General features: G+C 44.9%; 1 long non-coding RNA gene and 1 pseudogene across 1 annotated transcript; one reads left to right on the top strand and one right to left on the bottom strand.

Annotated features, from left to right (window-relative positions):
* Window positions 1-291: 291 nt before the first annotated feature.
* On the bottom strand, window positions 292-922 carry LOC127339511 (bark storage protein B-like; annotated as a pseudogene).
* Window positions 923-10,912: 9,990 nt separating this feature from the next.
* LOC127342013 (uncharacterized) lies at window positions 10,913-13,878 on the top strand. Its single transcript, XR_011755166.1, has 4 exons — window positions 10,913-11,302; window positions 11,391-11,670; window positions 11,760-11,826; window positions 12,315-13,878. It is a non-coding gene; the product is annotated as an uncharacterized lncRNA (long non-coding RNA).
* The last annotated feature ends 5,770 nt before the right edge of the window (window positions 13,879-19,648 follow it).

Genomic DNA, 19,648 nt, shown 5'->3' with positions numbered 1-19,648 from the left:
GGGCCCACACCACCCCATGGCGTGGCCCAGGTCCTGGCCGCGCCAAGGGAAGGTGTGGCCGCTTCGTGGCGCCCCTTCGTCTCTCCTATGGACTCCATCTTCGCTACAGTAAAATAGAAACTTCAGCTTTTGTTTCGTCCAGTTCCGAGAATATTTTCTGTACAACTTTTCCGAAATACAAAACAACAGAAAATAGGGAACTAACACTGTGGCATAAAATGTATAAAAGTACAACAAAGTGTAAACAAAACATATAAAAATTAGTGTAAAACAAGTATCGAGCATCAAAAATTATAGATACGTTTGCAACGTATCAACCGACAGCGAGTGGATGGTGAGGAACGGGACTCCTTGCAGGTACGCCACAAGCGCGACGGCGGCGCTCTCCATCTCGATGGGCGTGCACTAGAACCTTGTGCGCACGAACTGGCGGTACCGGGCGTTGTCCAGGAACACGTTACCGCTGCACCCCCTGCTGACCCGGACCACCCGCGGTGCGCGAGGCAGGCACATCGTCGCCCGTTCACGCACACCGGCAGCTCCATCCCTCCAGCTTCGCCGCCAGCGCGTAGTAGCGCTTGCTGGCGCGGACCCAGAACGCGTGCTGCTGCTCCTCGGGAACGCCCGACGCCGGGAAGATATCCTCCGACTGGTACCAGATGCTATTGAGCTCGTTCTTCGACAAGGTCGGGTTGTCCTGGCCAACGGTGTAGTCGGATAAGTTAAGGAAGGCGTACTCCCACGTGTAGTCGCCAACGGACTCCAGCGGAAACTCGTTCTCATTCTTGTCACTGTACCGCTGCCAGTTCTAGAGAGAGAGGTGGGTCCAGTACTAGGGGATGGTGACGTTGCCGATCTGGAGGTCCTCGTTCGCGTTGCTGATGATGCCCCAATGGACAATGCCTTTCTTCCCGGCAAACATGCATGCACCACGCCGGCACAAGCAACAACTTTACATGCAAATATTCATGGCACCACACAAGCTTTATGTATAAAGATCGTCTTGCCATCCCGCACACACACTGCCTGCGCGGGACAAGCGATTCACCTGCAACAAGCATCCATACACACCGACGACCACACAAGACATGCATATGCATGTCCCCTCCAACTACTCAGCTAGTAGATTCGATACCGAGACGAGACCACGATCGATGAGAATGTGGTGTTGGACAAAAAGAGATGTGGGAGAGGAGAGAGTATGGAGAGGTTTCCCCTCACCAACAATTATGTATCAACCAAAGTAAGTGCAATAAGTACCAAAAAGGTAAAAAGTATGGCCAAAATGGGATGGAAGAGAAGGGGAAGACAAGCTGGATGGAGGAGGAAGAAGAATGAAATGGGTAGTGTTGTAGGTGAGGGGTTGGCACTATGTAGATCTGGGTCGCAATTTCTGTGGCACACTAGGGAAAATGTGCCGCTAAATATCCAATTTCTCTGGCGCACCAGCCTCAATGCACCACTAAATATCTTGTTTTTGTGGCGCACCAAGCAATGCGCGCCATAGAAAGGTGTAATTCTGTGGCGCACGTCGATCCATGCGCCACAGAAATAGTGAAACCAATGATTGGGCCTGATCGTGGGTGGGGCCCACCATATTTTTGTGGCGCATGTGAAAGGGGTGCGCCACAGAAAAATTTCTGTAGCGCATGGGAAACAGGTGCGCCACAGAAAGGCCTCCCACCTATAGCTAGTTTCCTACTAGTGTACTTCCGCGAAGACTAGATATGTATTATGCTTGAAGAATTTTATCATTTACACAATCAAGACGTCCTCGACAAATCTATCATCAGTTTCTATTTGTTGAAAGTGATTAATTTCTGTAATTAAGTCTCTAGCTCAGCTTGTTCATTGCTTGTAATTATCCTCACTATATTCTTTTGTACACTATTATGCAGAATGAAGATTCTCAAATGCAGAAGATGGAGAATCTATGACATTGGGTTCATTGATCCATATACCGTTAATTTTGTTACGGTACGAGACCACGTCAAGGACACTTAGGCTAACTTGCTAAGATGTTTAACTAAACAAAATTCCAGAACGAAAATACTATTTTCTTACAATTTCAAGTGAGTGTTACTTTTTTGTACACATTCTATTTTGCCTACTCGATGTTAAGTGTAAATGATGAGTTATGCATGCTTGTGATACGCGTACAGCACGCGTCCGTTGGGAACCCCAAGAGGAAGGTGTGATGCGTACAACGACAAGTTTTCCCTCTGTAAGAAACCAAGGTTTATCGAACCAGTAGGAGCCAAGAAGCACGTTGAAGGTTGATGGCGGCGGAGTGTAGTGCGGTGCAACACCAGGGATTCCGGGGCCAACGTGGAACCTGCACAACACAACCAAAGTACTTTGTCCCAACGTAACAGTGAGGTTGTCAATCTCACCGGCTTGCTGTAACAAAGGATTAGATGTATAGTGTGGATGATGATTGTTTGCAGAAAACAGTAGAACGAGTATTGCAGTAGATTGTATTCGATTAAAAGAATGGACCGGGGTCCACAGTTCACTAGAGGTGTCTCTCCCATAAGAATAAGCATGTTGGGTGAATAAATTACAGTTGGGCAATTGACAAATAAAGAAGGCATGACCATGCACATACATGTTATGATGAGTATTGTGAGATTTAATTGGGCATTATGACAAAGTACATAGACCGCTATCCAGCATGCATCTATGCCTAAAAAGTCCACCTTCAGGTTATCATCCGAACCCCCTCCAGTATTAAGTTGCAAACAACAGACAATTGCATTAAGTATGGTGTGTAATGTAATCAACACATATATCCTTAGACATAGCATCGATGTTTTATCCCTAGTGGCAACAGCACATCCACAGCCTTAGAGGTTTCTGTCACTCCCCCAGATTTAATGGAGACATGAACCCACTATCGAGCATAAATACTCCCTCTTGGAGTTATAAGCAAAAACTTGGCCAGAGCCTCTACTAGTAACGGAGAGCATGCAAGATCATAAACAACATATAGATAATAGATTGATAATCAACATAACATAGCATTCACTATTCATCGGATCCCAACAAACACAACATGTAGTATTACAGATAGATGATCTTGATCATGTTAGGCAGCTCACAAGATCCAACAATGAAGCGCAATTAGGAGAAGACAACCATCTAACTACTGCTATGGACCCATAGTCCAGGGGTTAACTACTCACTCATCACTCCGGAGGCGACCATGGCGGTGAAGAGTCCTCCGGGAGATGATTCCCCTCTCCGGCAGGGTGCCGGAGGCGATCCCCTGAATCCCCCGAGATGGGATTGGCGGCGGCGTCTCTGGAAGGTTTTACGTATCGTGGCTCTCGATCTTGGAGTTATTATCGACGAAGGCTTAAGTAGGCGGAGGAGGTAGGCCAGGGGGCGCCACGAGGGCCCCACACACCAGGCCGGCGCGGCCAGGGCTTGGGCCGCGCCGCCCTGTTGTGTGGGCACCTCGTCGCCCCACTTCGTTTCCTCTCCGGACTTCTGGAAGCTTCGTGGAAAAATAAGATCCTGGGCGTTGATTTCGTCCAATTCCGAGAATATTTCCTTACTAGGATTTCCGAAATGAAAAACAGCAGAAAACAGCAACTGGCTCTTCGGCATCTTGTTAATAGGTTAGTGCCGGAAAATGCATAAATATGACATAAAGTATGTATAAAACATGTAGGTATCATCAATTAAGTGGCATGGAACATAAGAAATTATCGATACGTTGGAGACGTATCAGGATCCGCAAGCTTAGTTCCTACTCGTCCCGAGTAGGTAAACGGTAACAAAGATAATTTCTGAAGTGACATGCCATCATAATCTTGATCAATACTATTGTAAGCACATGTAATGAATGCAGCGATTCGAAACAATGTAAATGTAATGAGTAAACAATTGAATCATATAGCAAAGACTTTTCATGAATAGTACTTTCAAGACAAGCATCGATAAGTCTTGCATAAGAGTTAACTCATAAAGCAATAAATTCAAAGTAAAGGTATTGAAGTTCAACTTATAACATGTATATCTCATGGATATTGTCAATGTAAAGTAATATAACAAGTGCAATATGCAAGTATGTAGGAATCAATGCGCAGTTCACACAAGTGTTTGCTTCTTGAGGTGGAGAGAAATAGGTGAACTGACTCAACATAAAAGTAGAAGAAAGGCCCTTCGCAGGGAAGCATTGATTGCTATATTTGTGCTAGAGCTTTGGTTTTGAAAACAAGAAACAATTTTGTCAATGGTAGTAATAAAGCATATGTGTTATGTAAATTATATCCTACAAGTTGCAAGCCTCATGCATAGTATACTAATAGTGCCCGCACCTTGTCCTAATTAGCTCGGATTACCTGGATTATCATCGCAATACATATGTTTTAACCAAGTGTCACAAAGGGGTACCTCTATGCCGCCTGTACAAAGGTCTAAGGAGAAAGCTCACATTGGATTTCTCGCTTTTGATTATTCTCAACTTAGACATCCATACCGGGACAACATAGACAACAGATAATGGACTCCTCTTTAATGCATAAGCATTTAGCAACAATTAATATTCTCGTATGAGATTGAGGATATTTGTCCAAAACTGAAACTTCCACCATGAATCATGGCTTTAGTTAGCGGCCCAATATTCTTCTCTAACAGTATGCATGCTCTAACCATTCAACTCATAGTAAATCGCCCTTACTTCAGACAAGACGGACATGCATAGCAACTCACATGATATTCAACAAAGTGTTGATGGCGTCCCCAGGAACATGGTTATCGCACAACAAGCAACTTAATAAGAGATAAAGTGCATAAGTACATATTCAATACCACAATAGTTTTTAGGCTATTTGTTCCATGAGCTATATATTGCAAAGATGAAGAATGGAAATTTTAAAGGTAGCACTCAAGCAATTTACTTTGGAATGGCGGAGAAATACCATGTAGTAGGTAGGTATGGTGGACACAAATGGCATAGTGGTTGGCTCAAGGATTTTGGATGCATGAGAAGTATTCCCTCTCGATACAAGGTTTAGGCTAGCAAGGTTATTTGAAACAAACACAAGTATGAACCGGTGCAGCAAAACTCACATAAAAGACATATTGTAAGCATTATAAGACTCTACACCGTCTTCCTTGTTGTTCGACCCTTACTAGAAATTATCTAGACCTTAGAGAGACCAATTATGCAAACCAAATTTTAGCAAGCTCTATGTATTTCTTCACTAAAAGGTGCAAAGTATATGATGCAAGAGCTTAAACATGAGCACAAAAATTTCCAAGTATCACATTATCCAAGACATTTTACCAATTACCACATGTAGCATTTCCCGTTTCCAACCATATAACAATTTAACGAAGCAGATTCAACCTTCGCCCCTGAATATTATGAGTAAAGCCTAAGGACATATTTGTCCATATGCAACAGCGGAGCGTGTCTCTCTCCCACACAATGAATGCGAGGATCCAACTTTATTCAAACAAAACAAAAACAAAAACAAACCGACGCTCCAAGCAAAGTGCATAAGATGTGATGGAATAAAAATATAGTTTCACTAGAGGAACCTGATAATGTTGTCGATGAAGAAGGGGATGCCTTGGGCATCCCCAAGCTTAGACGCTTGAGTCTTCTTGAAATATGCAGGGGTGAACCACTGGGGCATCCCCAAGCTTAGAGCTTTCACTCTCCTTGATCATATTGTATCATCCTCCTCTCTTGATCCTTGAAAACTTCCTCCACACCAAACTCAAAACAACTCATTAGAGGGTTAGTGCATAATCAAAAATTCACATGTTCAGAGGTGACATAATCATTCTTAACACTTCTAGACATTGCACAAAGCTACTGAAAGTTAATGGAATAGAAAAATCCATCAAGCATAGCAAAACAGGCAATGCGAAATAAAAGGTAGAATCTGTCAAAATAGAACAGTTCGTAAAGATGAATTTCTAAGAGGCACCAGACTTGCTCAAATGAAAATGCTCAAATTGAATGAAAGTTGCGTACATATCTGAGGATCACTCACGTAAATTGGCAGAATTGTCTGAGTTACCTACAGAGAATTAGGCCCAGATTCATGACAGCAAAGAAATCTGTTTCTGCGCAGTAATCCAAATCTAGTATGAACCTTACTATCAAAGACTTTACTTGGCACAACAATGCAACAAAACTAAGATAAGGAGAGGTTGCTATAGTAGTAACAACTTACAAGACTCAAATATAAAATAAAAGTGCAGTAGTAAAATCATGGGTTGTCTCCCATAAGCGCTTTTCTTTAACGCCTTTCAGCTAGGCGCAGAAAGTGTATATCAAGTATTATCAAGAGACGAAGCATCAACATCATAATTTGTTCTAATGATAGAATCAAAAGGTAACTTCATTCTCTTTCTAGGAAAGTGTTCCATACCTTTCTTGAGAAGAAATTGATATTTAATATTACCTTCCTTCATATCAATGATAGCACCAACAGTTCGAAGAAAAGGTCTTCCCAATATAATGGGACAAGATGCATTGCATTCAATATCCAAGACAACAAAATCAACGGGGACAAGGTTATTGTTAACGGTAATGCGAACATTATCAACTCTCCCCAAAGGTTTCTTTGTAGAATTATCAGCAAGATCCAAATAACAATTTTTCAATGGTGGCAAGTCAAGCATATTATAGATTTTTCTAGGCATAACGGAAATACTTGCACCAAGATCACATAAAGAATTACAATCAAAGTCATTGACCTTCATCTTAATGATGGGCTCCCAACCATCCTCTAGCTTCCTAGGAATAGAAGCTTCACGATTTAATTTCTCTTCTCTAGCTTTTATGAGAGCATTTGTAATATGTTTTGTGAAAGCCAAATTTATAGCACTAGCATTAGGACTCTTAGCAAGTTTTTGTAAGAACTTTATAACTTCAGAGATGTGGCAATCATCAAAATCCAAACCATTATAATCTAAAGCAATGGGATCATTGTCCCCAATGTTGGAAAAAATTTCATCAGTTTTATCACGGGCGATTTCGACGGTTTCCAGCGAGTTTCTCGAGGCTTTGCATTAGAAGTGGAAACATTGCCAACACCAATTATTTTACCATTGATAGTAGGAGGTGCAGCAACATGTGGAGCATTAGCATTACTAGAGGTGGTAATAGTCCAAACTTTAGCTATATTATCTTCTTTAGCATTTTCTTCTCTTTCCCACCTAGCGCGCAATTCGGCCATCAATCTTATATTCTCATTAATTCTAACTTGGATGGAGTTTGCTGTAGTAACAATTTTATTATTATTATTTTCATTAGGCATAACTTTCGATTTCAAAAGATCAACATCAGCAGCAAGACTATCGACTTTAGAAACAAGTATATCAATTTTCCCAAGCTTTTCTTCAACAAATTTGTTAAAAGCAGTTTGTGTACTAATAAATTCTTTAAGCATAGCTTCAAGTCCAGGGGGTGTGTTCCTATTATTGTTGTAAGAATTCCCATAAGAATTACCATAAGAATTACCATTATTATAAGGATATGGCCTATAGTTGTTACTAGAATTGTTCCGATAAGCATTGTTGTTGAAATTATTATTTTTAATGAAGTTTACATCAACATGTTCTTCTCGAGCAACCAATGAAGCTAACGGAACATTATTAGGATCAACATTAGTCCTACCACTCACAAGCATAGACATAATAGCATCAATCTTATCACTCAAGGAAGAGGTTTCTTCAACAGAATTTACCTTCTTACCTTGTGGAGCTCTTTCCGTGTGCCATTCAGAGTAATTAATCATCATATCATCAAGAAGATTTGTTGCGTCTCCTAGAGTGATGGACATAAAGGTACCTCCAGCAGCTGAATCCAATAAGTTCCGCGAAGAAAAAATCAGTCCTGCATAAAAGGTTTGGATGATCATCCAAGTATCCAAGTAGTCAGTCCATGGGTTGGGCAATTTTTAACCAAAGATTTCATTCTTTCCCATGCTTGGGCAACATGCTCATTATACAATTGTTTAATATTCATTATGCTACTTCTAGATGTATTTTAGTTAGAGATACATCCGTATCTAGATGAAATTGAGAAAACTCCAATTTGATCTATGAAGTTGGCACGGATGTGCGTTTTGGTCACGAACTTGCAAATCGTGAATTTTGGGTCACAAAGTTGCCCCCGCACGAGTGTTTTGGTCACTCCGTCACACCGACGGTTAGTTTGGTGGCGTGGTTAAATAGTTTTTTTTTGCAAATTGACCCCTAACATTTTGTTTTTTCTGATTTTTTACTCCTTAGTTTGACTTTTACGAGGCAATTTGCAAAAAAAAAAAAAATTGCCACATCAGCAAACTAATCGACCAAAACGCTCGCGCGGAGCAACTTTTTGACCCACAATTCACGATTTGCAAGTTCGTGACCAAAACGCATACAGAGCAACTTCAAAGATCAAATTGTAGTTTTTCTCCACCTATTTTTAGACGGAGGGACTATATGACCAACATAGATTGTCCACAGGTCTAGTCAATATACGTAAGCATAGTTCCAACTGGGTAAAGAACACAGTTCTTGCGATCAATTCTTACATCATTATCATATAAAGAGAGAGACTAGAGAATAGAGATAGAGAAATAAAACAAGATCGGCAAACAGTGCTATGATGCATCTTCTGAAAATCTCAAAGCTTCTTCGCCCATGTTGCAGCCCAGCACCTTACTTAGATTCCGTCCGGATTGTACTGGGCGGCGAATCTGCGGAAGGTCTCCTCACTAGCGGCGTTCACTGCAGCCCTTCTCTTGTCGTAGTCATCAGGGAGCGCAACGAAGCCTTTGGCAGCAAACTCCTTGCGGACTTTTTCCTGGTACACGGCGTACCTGTCCTCGATCTTCTCGTGCTCGGCGGCCGCCTCGAGCACGATCCTCTTGCCCTCCTCGTCCAAGTTGTCGAAGTAGCTGCCAATGAAGAAAGGCTCCCGCCTGTGGTTCAGAATCGACTGGACCGCTGCCATCGAAAGGTGGTAATTGCACGGAGGAACCGGTGCCGCCTTCGCCGCCGCAGGCTTCTTCGCCCCGGAGACGGTGCTGCCGCTCAGACGCAGCTGAGCTCCGGAGGATCTCCTCTTCCTGCGGCCCTGCTTACCCGCCATCTCTTGATCTGATCCTCGTCGCCTCGCGGAGAATATTCGCCGACCAAGGGGATTCGTGGAGGATCTACCTTTCAATCGATATAGGAGATGGCCGTGTTGTCTCTCGGCTAATAAAGTTGGAGACAAAAACCCTAGCCTAGCTCTATTCCCGATCGGAGTTGGATTGAATAATCTGGTCGCGTGTGTCTTCGAGGGTTTATGTTGGGCCCGGTTTGACGGATATCTACTCCCTTTGATCTTTTAATTAACGGAATTGCATGCTAAGTTTCAGCTGGCTGAGACGTCAGTCACGATGCTCCATCGTTAGATTTTGTTTCTGTTTGAAGATTCGTGTTTGCTTGTTTGTGCTTTGTTTAGACCCACATCAAAACACGCTGATGTAATTTTACTGAGACATAAGTTAAGTCTTAGTCAACTGAGATTTAGACACACCCTTTAGTTAACTCCCCCGACGGACGCGGTCCTACCGGAGACTTCACCGCAGACCTTGCCGGAGCACCGTACTTCGTCGGAGCCCTCGCCGGAGACTTCAACGAAGACCTCGCAGGAGCAACATACCGCACCAGAGCACCGTACTTCGTGAGAGACCCAGCAGCAAAAACATTATACTAAAGTAGCATAACCACATACCATTTGTAGCACAAAAATATACAATTGTAGCATTGTGAACTACTCCTAGCTGGAAGCGCTTTCACTTCTTTCTTGCAGCACCACCACTGACTGGTGGTAGCACCGTCGGTGATCGTATGCAGCACCATTGCTGACCTTTCGTAGCACCGTTGCTGACCTTTCGTAGCACCGCCGCTGACACTTTGCAACACCTCGTTGACTGTTTAAACAGCATAGGCCCTCCTTTACGGCTCATCCACCCACCATTCGCATTGAGCACGATAGTTCACCAGAGACCTCCTTGTAGCAATGCTGCCCGCCAATGGCGGCACCAGCACTTAGTCCTTGCAGCACCGGCAACTACCAATTGTATTACCGCCAGTCGTCGTTGGTAGCACACGCAGGCACCATTTGAAGCACAGCTCGTCGTCGTTGGTAGCACATGTGGCCGGCATTGGTAGCATATGCATGCACCATTTACAGCACCGCCGCTCGCCGTTGGTAGCACCAGCAGCAACCATTTGTAGCCCCATGGCGCTCGCGAAATGGTGTCATTGTCACAACAGCCATGGATAGACCCCATGAAGTGTCGCTTCTTCCTGCATCGTGGCATCCCGCAAGAGCACCTCGACGGTTGCCAGTGGGACTGTGATTGTCGTGCTTGGTGGCCGCGTGGACCAGGTCGAGGTGGAGGCGTGGTGGCAGGAGGTACCACCTCCAAGCTCAACTAGGTTCTCTCGAGATTGCATGTAACGGCCCAGGTTAGTACCCCTAATAGATTTGCCTGTTCTTTTCTTTTTATGCATCATCATGGCATATGCATCATATCATCCATGTTTTAATAAATAAAATTATTTTACAAAGCCAAACTATTTTGTTTACTCTCTCTCTCCATCCCTGGATTCAAAATTAAAACTTGCTTGAACTATTAAAATAAAACAGTTTACAAACAGTTTTGAAAAGAAAAGATAAAGAGTTTTCAAGAGAAAAACCCTTTTCCCCCCTCTCCCTCGTGGCCCAATCTTCTCCTCCTCTCTTCTGGCCCGAGGCCACACCCGGCCCACCTTCCTCCACCGCAGCAGCCCACCTCCCTTCTCTTCCTCTGGCCCAACCCAACCCAACAGACCGAAGGGGTACGCACCTGTGATACCTCGTTGTCGTCTTCTCCAAAGGTGAGCACGCCGATGGCGTGAGCGCCTGGTCCTCCACCACCGCACCTCCCCTTCCCACCTGCTCCCTCTCTCCCCTTTTTATCCCTCCCCACAGCGCCAGAAACCCTAGCCCTCCTCTCCTTCCCCTCTCGCGCCGCCGCCCCCATCTCCCTCTCTTTTCTTCTCTGTAACCACCGAACCCCCCCGCAAGTTCATCGTCGTCGCCCGGACATCTCCGTCACCCCCTCACTGCGCTGCCGCTACCAATCGATGCGCGTCGTCGTCCTCTACATCCCTCTGCAAGGAATCGCCCGGGGGCGCCCTAAATCGTCGCCTCCATCCTCGTTTCTTCCCCAGCACCGGCGGCCTTTTTGCTCGACTCCGGCCGCCACCGTCCTCCTCCGCCCTCCTCGTCACGTCCTACACATCCCTGGTGAGCAGGCGCACCTCCTGGACCGCTCGATCGCTTCCCCCTCCTCTGCTCCTTCTTCTCACCTTGCTATCGGCCGTTTTGTCCGCAGCAACCCGCCGACGGTGAAGCTCCGGCCACCTCCCGTGGGCGGCGCCGCCTCCTCTTCGTCCGCGCCGACAAGGCGCACCCGACGCCCCTTCCTCGCGTCCTGGGACGCATCCAGTTGCCGGCGCGCGCGACGCCTCGCCGCGGTGACCGCCCCTCGCCCGGAACGCGCGCGGCATCACACCGCATCGAACAGCTTCTATGCGTTCCAGCACGTTTCGCCACGCTGGCAGCCACGTGGCCGCGGGCCCCGTCCGTCAGCGGCTCCAGCTAGTCCCTTTCCGGTGAGAAAACCCTCAGATCCGATCTGGATCTAAACGTTTTGCAGATAACCCCCTAACTCTTCTTCAATCTGACCCACCGTCCTTCACAGCATCTTCCTGCGCCGCGTCAGCACTCCCTGGCCCGCGCGTCAGTCGCTCGGGCTAGCCAGTGCCTGGGTGAGAAACGTTTTCCCTTTTTCTCTGTTTTGCAGAAATTCCAGAAAATGTCTATATGTTGCATAAATCATATCTTTCAAACCGTGCATCGAAATGCAAAGTGTTTTATATGAAAATTGATCAGAAAAATGTGCTGGACATGATTATGCCATCCATTCATCTGTTTGCATCTTGCATCATGTCACGCGTTGATAGTTATGCATGTCCACCTTACATATATGTGGAGTATTTCGGAACACCGACGTGGTTTTCCCCGCTCCGCTTAATATTGAAGTAGCGCACCCCTGCCATGATATGCCATGCTAAACAACACTTTACTTTGTCGGTAGAAACTGCAACTCCAACCTAATTTGCTTGTCCGGGGTTCCGACTCCGATTAATATGGATAAGTGCATTGCATCATATCTGCCATGTCATGCATATCATCTTGATCATGCTGGATCTTCTTTATCCGTAGTAGTAAGACTTGTATACGTTGTGTGTTCCAGCATTTGCTTCTTCCCGGATAGGATCACGAAGTGGTGATGTGAGAAACGGCGAATTCTCCGACAAGTTTTTCTGCAGCTTTTCACAGGCGAGCCCACCCCTTCACCTATTTTACTTTTACATGCTCTTTTGATCTATTGCTATCCTTGTGTTGCGATTCTGTTGTGTCACGTGTCCTATCCACCTGTTACCTATATGTCCGAGATACACCTCCTCGCCCTACCTATTGTTTGTTGTTTGCCAGCTTTGCGAGTCGTAGGCGTGTTTAGGATCTGTTGTTTATCTCGATCTGTTATCGGGATATGTTGGGTTGTTGGGAGGTTTTTACATGCTATATCATTTGTTGGAGATAATCACACTTTACTTTATTGTTAACAACTAAAATTGTAAGCAGAGGCATCTGTGAGCCCCTTTGCGAAAGCATCGGAACTTTGACTCGCTAATGTCCCCTAGGACCCGAGTTCTTGTTATCTGTTCCGAGATTGAGCGCTCTACCCGTACGTGGGGGAATGGGACCCCCATCACCCACTACCTTTCCTCGAGTCTGTTTATTGGGAGCCACAACCTTGGTTTTATTTGCTCATATGCACGATGCACGTTTTACTTCCTGTTGCCTTCGGGTGTTTATTCCTGTACTGTACTCATAACGCGGGACTCTTTATCCTTGGCCGGTCGTTAGTGCCCGCCTTGGAAGCCGACGCAAACCTCTGGGTCCGTATCGGAGTACGGCCGAACTTCGTCACGGGTAGCTTAGTTGGGTGGCTCCCATTAAATTTTCTCTTGCATTGGGAACGGTCTTGATGTGAGACTCCACCTGTAGTAAGTGGGTTCGAGCATGCGTATGGTTACATTTGGGCAACCCCTGCAGGGTGTACATCTTATCGATAAGCCGTGTCCGCGGTTATGGACGACTTGGAATTGTATGGCTTGATCATAGAACAACTTACACCTTATACTTGTTGTTAATAATCTGATAATAACTTGCGTAGTAATATAGCATTACTACAACCGATACCTAATAAAACTGGTCCACCGTTGAGTGCCTTTTACATTGCCTCTTCGCTATTGTTGAAGGGGATATGTGTAATTGGCTGGGTTATGTTTGTGTAGTATTTATCTGTTACCTTGTGCGCTCTCTTATCTTCTCTGAGTAGACAGATGTTGTAGCGTGTCTCTATTGGATAGTAGCTTTGCTGCCGCTAAACTCCACATATAGCCGGGTGAAGTTTATACCGCCCACCAGCGAGCATAGCTGGTCTTGTCTCGCAAGTACGTGCCAATGGTACTTACCCTCGCCTTCCTTTCTTTTTGTCTCCTCCCCCTTTTGTCGGCAACCGATGGCCCGACTTTGACAGGTACGAGATGACGACGTTAGCAAGGTTACCCTTCCGGCTTGGCCTGGGCAGGGTTATGGACGTCACTGGTTATCTTCAGGACTCTTAGTCCAATTTGTATCTTGTCCGTACTCGGACGTATTTGATCTTCTGTATGATTTGGATCTTTGTATTGTATATTTGTATCTTGACTCGTTGGAGTCTTTGTTGTAATATATGTTCTTGTGGGCTCTATTGTAATCCTATTGTAATGTTACCGCTCGTGTTAATTCCTCTGGCATCACGTGTGTGATTCGTCGCGCACGTCGTGTCGGAGGGCGTCTCTGAATCGATATCATGCGGATTTCGGCGGGTTCGCTGGGATCCTCATGGTACCGATTCCGGGGCGTCACATTGCATCCTTGCGGGCGAGGAAGGCGGAGGACCTCCAAGTAGGTGGTGGCCCGCGCAGTGGAGGTAGGCAACAGCTCGCTCGGGGCACAAGGAGGCATAGAGGAGGTCGGCATCAACTCCCTCGAGGTTAAGGAGCGGCAGAGGACTTTGAGGTTTTGCGCCCGGTGGCAAGGAGCCATGGTGCGTGGTGATGGGGTAGCCATGGCGCGTGACGGAGGACTACGAGGTTGGGCGCTTGGCGGCGAGGATCCATGGTGCGCGGCGGCGGGTAGCCATGGGTATGCGGCGGCGGCAACCCATCATCAAGGTCGCAACGACGGGATTTATTTGTTTTTTTTTGGAACAACAACGGGGATAGAGGTTCACGATGGGAAGAATGAAAGGGATATGCCAACTGAAGATATAACGTGGGCTCCATCAGGACACACATCAAGCGCGCGAGCCAGAGGTTGGACGATGCTGAGCATCCGCCTGTTTTGAAGCTTTTTTCCATAAAGCATGGAATGATCCTCAACACATACTACAAAAGAATCTCCTCGAATGTCAAAGTCTAACATGCCCATTAGGATGATTAAGTTTATAATAAGACCTAACTCTAGATTGATAATTGCAAGAGCTAGGACATAGATTTGCTGAAAATAAGTTGGGGATGAGAGGAGAAACGTACCTCGAATCGATGGTGTGCGAGGAATCAAATAAAAATGAACAGATTTGAAGATTCAATGGAGTTGGTTTTGAGTTGGGAAGAAGAAGACAGAGAATATGAATGTATTAGGTTTAGGTTTACCTCTTCCCTGGGCATATAACGTGAACCGGCGGCCGGTATGGACGGACGGCAGGCACACTTTACCCGTATTGAGCACCTCCGCTTTAGGATCGGGGCTGATACGTGGTGGTACACTCGATGCAGGCGTAATCCCCATACGAGCGGTCGCAATTCTTTCTATAACAATTCCAAAAATTTGCAACTTTTGTTGAAGCTGGTACAGTCGGCCGGTACGGGAGGATTCCCCGGTATGGGTGGTATCCATCTTCTTTGTACTCTTGGACACAACTTTGGTTCCTTCCATCTTCTGGCCGAAGAAGTGGTACGGGCCCGTGCTACGGTCGGGTCCCAACGTACTGGTGGTTGCCATTTTCTATGTAACTTGCAAAACTTGATATTTTTTGCATCTTTGCATATGCCTCTGCACATCAACCTTACCTCGAAAATGACTAAGGAAAAACAACAATATATAATATTGAATAATTCCCTTATGTTAGTATATCAAATCAAAAGTTTTAAACACCTATTTCTTCTCCTCTTTTCCAAAGGATCTCATGAACAATATTTATTAAAAACAAAAACAAAATTGAAACAAGAACGAGTAAAGGAAAACTTTATCAAGCATGGGTTGCCTCCCATGAAGCGCTTCTAGTTAAGGGAAGTGAACTACAAATGGTTCTTTGGATGGTAGTCGAATTCTCACATTCCCTTCATGTAAATTGATTAGAGCTTTAATAGTTCTAAGAAATGGTCTTTCTAAGATTATAGGAGTTGTAGAATATTTAGGCATCTCCACTATAAAGATCAATAAGAGGAGGACATCCTTTAAATTCTACCACAATATTTTCTTTAATTCCTACAGTTTGTTTATAAGTCAAATCCGCTAAGTGAAGCCTTAGCAAAGTTGTTTCAAATGGTCCTAAGTTCATTTTACCAAATAGGCTCTCTGGAATAGTTGACATGCTTGCACCAAGATCACAAAGTGCAGCAACCTTGTTTACTCCAATATGGATTTTAATGGTGGGCTCAAATATATCATCAAGCTTAGCTGGAAGTTTTCTGCTAGCTTCGTATATTGTTGTTCTAACTCAGTACTTTGCATGCTACTTCATGAATAAATTGTTGGTACATATTAATGTTAACTTGATCAATTCCGGGATTCTTGATGGTTATCATCTTCACAAGGTCTTACATGGCATAATACGGTGATGGATCATTGCTATAGTTCAGCTCTTCAGGTACTTCATCTTCTTACTTGATTCTCATCATCTTGAGGTCTTCAACGGGATTTGGTTCGGGCTTCCCTGCAAATCTTGCAAGTATAATAGTTTTACTATCAACTATTTTTTCCAATTGTGCCTCAACGATCTTTGTCCATTCCTGTAGATCTTGAACATCATTCTTAAGAGTAACAGTTTGCTTAGACAAACTCCCTAGAATTTGTGTTCATAAATCACAACATGAGTGGAGGGTGAGTGAAAAAAGAATGCTAGGAAAGAAATAATAAGTATGGACGGGCATTCTTTCACTCAAGCACACTACGCAGTTCTACAAAATTCCATCTTGGTGGCTCCGTATATCGAGGAACACATGAATATTGTATGCTCCAAAAACCCAAGGCAGTCTGACTACTGGATTACACATGCACACGTGCTGACTTTCGGCGGTTAGTTTAAAACACATCTCATGAATAACACCACTGTTGGAGATCAGTTGTACTTGTTGGCTAGATCTCCATCTTCGACTATATTAACTTTCCAATGGTACGAGATGAATGTGAATATATTTTACAGGATCACCCAAGATAAAAAGAGCATCAACCAAAACAGTGGTGTCCATATTGATGCAACAAACAACAATGTGCAAAAGTACACATATTATGGTTACATAGATGAGATATGGAAACTTGAATATGGACCTTCTTTTAAGGTCCTTGATGTGGGCATTACCCTTCGGGTACTCGACATTCCCCTACCTTGTCTGACCCAATAGGGGCCCATCTGGAGCGCCGCAACCCAATGAGATCCAAGACGTCGGTTGCGTGGTGAATAGATGGAAGGAGACTATTTCTTGAATTACAGGGCAAGGAAACATTCAAGTATGGGAAGATTAGGTGGAATATATATGTATTGTAACCAAATCCGGGCAGGACTCTCGGGACCTGACCTCCAATATAAATGCCAGGAGAGGGTTGTCGGATCTCTCTCTCAACCTTTCATGCATACACCAAACCCTAGCCATGTTGCCTCTCGGCGAGAACACCACCACGCTGTCCTTCGGTTGTCCCATTGTAATCTATTTCACTCATAATAAAAATCAGACAGGCAGGGCGTAAGGGCATTACCTCTACGAGGGCTCCGAACCTGGGTAAATCTCGCCTCCCTCTTGTCTGGTATTCGATGTCTAGTACTAACATGCAGGCTTCCACTAACCCTAATCCCCTCATGGTGTGCATTGCCGAGGAGCCGCCTCGTCAGTCCCTTTATTTCGGTGCACATTGGTCAAGGTGACAGGAGGCGGGGTAAAGGTAGACTAGCAGTACAGAATGGCAACAGTGGATCTCAATAATCTTGGGTACAGAGATGAACCATTTTTCATAGACAATGATATGGCTCGGGTCTACGTGAAGGACATGTCTACCAAACCAAAAAAAAATAAAGCTAACAAATATATCATACGATGAGTTAAAGCGCCACATAGTTCTTTCAGGAAAAAAACATTGTGGGAGTCGAGGATAAAATAGACCTGTCAGAAGATTATAATAAGTTTGACGAAATTCTGCCATTCACAGTAAACACTGGCCCAAGGATCCTGTCAAATAATGAAGATGCTCCATGGTTACGGCGCGATCATAAGCAACGGACATAAGCGAAGAAAAAAAATTATACCTCTACACTAGATGGGGATGTTGGTGATGTATAATAATGTATTAAACCTTTTATGTAACTGTGTTCTGAAAACTCAGAAGAAAACATTTATGTAATATCCCAACACTAGAGTTTATGAATTTAGTGCAATTAATTTATTTATAAAAATTATTTTTGGTTCTGGTTCTATGAGACAGAGGATTCCATTTGCAACCAAGCAGTCGTTTCTATATTTTATAAAGGGATTTCTATTTTCGTGCCCTCGGGTCCTTAGTTGTGCTCAGTTTTCCCCAGCTCCTTAGTTTTTCCTCAGTTTTCCCCAAGTCCTTGTTTGAAACGCGCAGAAGCAGCTTAGACGGCAGGATTCCCGTTTAGTTGACCGTTCCGTGCTGACGTGTGGGGCCACGTCATGTGGGTCCGCGTCGCGTGGGGTTGGTAGAAAGGGACCGCGTGGGACATGACGAGATAGCGTTTGATTGCACGAAAGCAGGAGCTGGGTTTTGTCTCTCTCGGCCCAAATTGGCATTTTCCCTTTTAAGAGTACCTTCTCTGCCTCCTTCTCTCTGCCTTTTTTTCACCTAATTAGTATCAAATCTAGAGAAGCTTGCATTTATGTCTTTCTTCAATTATTATTTGTGCCTTTTGGCCCTCGTTGTTTGCCCAATATTGCAGCAAATCTAGTAGGGAGCCCAATCTAGTACTCCATCTGGTCCATATGTATGTAGTTAAATCTAGAATCAAATCTATAGGGAATGTACGATAAATTCACACGGTCATATAGTAGAATAGGGATAGATAATAGGGACCCCTCCCTAGATAATAAGCTGCATACATCAGCCAAACATAGTAACAGGTTCGAGGTTCTTCACATCACCATCATACTAACAACATAACAACAAGGGATCCCTAGCTAACAACAAAGGGATCCCAACAACAAAATGGAGGAGGCAGCAGCAGCACACGTCCAGGACTCCGCCTACCCCATCTGCCTCTGCCTCCACTTGTTGCTCCCCTTGGGAGCCTTGGGCTTGAGCGGAGGCATGCGCCCGGCGGAGATCTCCACCCGCTGGATGCTGCGGAGGTGCATGCCGAGCGCCATGTGCTTGGCGCAGAAGGAGTGGGGGTTCACCGACGCGCCGAACTTGGGGTTGGTGTTGCCGATGTTCTCGGCATGTGTGAGGAGGCAGTTGAAGTCAGTGCCGCCGAGCCTCCTAGTGCAGAAGGGGCACCTGTAGACACCCTTGACGAAGTAGGAGACGTACTGGCTGACCTGCAGCCTCCGCAGCACCTGGCGAGTCTTGATGTCATGGTGCTCGTTGTCGATGCCGACGTCGCTGCCAGACAACTGATCCATATCAAACGGGAACTATTAGTGAATGAGTTGCAACGATGACGAACGTGCATGATAACAAAGTTAGGAAAAACAGAGGCAGCCTCAGTTAGAGTGGACACGATTATATGTCTACAGGGATGTAGTCAGCGAACCAAAACTCATGCACAACAGATTTGTACACAGAAATGGTTCGCTGAACCCTTCCTGTAAAAATCTGTGCCCACCGATTCATCATAGGCAAAGAAACAGATTCCGTATCTGAACTTGAACACATTCCAGATTATTTGCAAAATTAAACGGTTGATATCTTTTGATTCGTGCATAAAATAACTGATCGAGATCCTATGATTACTTGCATAAATTAACTGATTGAGATCCCATTATTACTTGCACAAATTAACCGAACGAACGAACCCCAAATCTTAAACAAAATCAAGGAGGGATCAAAGCAAAATGGAATAAAATCGGCGCAAATATTAGCCCAATACTCATCCATCCACATATCCATCTACACCAGCAAAAATAGCGTTCAAAAAGGAATGGGGAACAAAAAGGAAGCAAAATGTAGTTACCTCGTTCCATGCGTCCTCCATGGAGGTGTCGTAGGGGTTCGGGGGCGGGATGTACGGCACATACTCGTAGG

Source organism: Lolium perenne, chromosome 3, assembly GCF_019359855.2.
Source record: "Lolium perenne isolate Kyuss_39 chromosome 3, Kyuss_2.0, whole genome shotgun sequence".
NCBI classification, from domain to species: domain Eukaryota; kingdom Viridiplantae; phylum Streptophyta; class Magnoliopsida; order Poales; family Poaceae; genus Lolium; species Lolium perenne.
This window is presented reverse-complemented; position numbering and strand designations above follow the sequence as displayed.